Source organism: Propithecus coquereli, unplaced genomic scaffold (genome assembly GCF_000956105.1).
Source record: "Propithecus coquereli isolate 6110/MARCELLA unplaced genomic scaffold, Pcoq_1.0 Scaffold465, whole genome shotgun sequence".
Lineage (NCBI taxonomy): Eukaryota > Metazoa > Chordata > Mammalia > Primates > Indriidae > Propithecus > Propithecus coquereli.
The window spans coordinates 571,907-573,093 of record NW_012150452.1 but is presented as its reverse complement, the minus strand read 5'-3'; the positions used below and the strand labels follow the sequence as shown (position 1 = coordinate 573,093).

Below are 1,187 nucleotides of genomic sequence, written 5' to 3'. Positions count from 1 at the left end.
GCACATACTTGCTGGGAAACTTTTCAATTATATACATGTCCAACACAGTGACAATTTTCCAAATGACAGATGTGAACAGTGCATATTTCTTGTTCTAAGGATCAAAATAATGGAAGAAAAATTTACTGATGTTATCAATCATTTGATCAGATATGTGGTTCATGGTAGATAGTTATGATGTTTATTGTCTATGCATTAAATAATTTTAATTGAGAAATATTTGTTTATTCTCATAAGAGCCAGGTACACATCTAAAAGCAAATCAACAACTCTACTCTCATTTTATGGAAGAGTCAAACATTGCGTATAACGAAAATTCACAGGACAGCCCATAAACTAGCCACCAGGAATGAGCGAGGATTTCTTAAGCATGTGACACTCAAACTACCAAAGAATGAGTAGGGGTTTGAACCTAGGAAGTCTTTACATTTTACAAATTTTACTTCTTAGAAAGAACACTGGATGAATATATTAATAGAACATAGATTTAGGGTTAAGAAGCATACAAGGCAAGATGAAGATCATTAAAACCCATTCTCCTAATCAGTTACACATGCAAAAAGATCCTGCTCAGATGGTGAGATTTTAATTTTTATAAAGCTCAGTTTTAGAATATAAATCACGGCAGGATTTTTTACATTCACTTATACTACAGAGAGTGAAAATTAAATCTTATAATTGGACCACATACTGTGGGAGTTGCTTTGGATTAGAAAATTGAACATGGTAGTAGGGAATCAAAGAAATGAGGGTTGCAAGAGTAGACTGTGGTTTTGAGAATCAGAAAATGAAAGGATTTCTACTTTTCCAATGGGAATATAATTAAGAGAAGCAAATTACACCTACGAATTTATAGGATTTGATCCTAAGAAGCCAGACTTAATAATAATTTTTTCTTGAACCACTAGAGCTTGCGTTAATGATAATTTACATTTTAAAAAGTCCTTTCTTTTCTTACAGAGGAAAATAACTGAACAAGAACACTAGAATAAAGGACAAAAAGGAACATACTTGGGGATAGGACATTAGCCTAAATCAAATGAAAGATTTTCTTTAAAAACATATTTGATTAATGAACAATTAAAGTTCACTGCAACAGCTATTTACTATAATAAGAGAGGCAGAGAGATGAATTTCCAGATCTCCTGAGACTCAGGGAATTTCTTCCTCCCATAGATTATACTGAT

The 1,187-nt window shown here is 32.4% G+C and overlaps 1 protein-coding gene across 1 annotated transcript in view; it reads right to left on the bottom strand.

Annotated features, from left to right (window-relative positions):
* Nucleotides 1–1,187, bottom strand: part of LOC105819029 (cadherin-10-like) — a 139,798-nt gene that overhangs the window by 36,119 nt on the left and 102,492 nt on the right. The window lies entirely within an intron of this gene.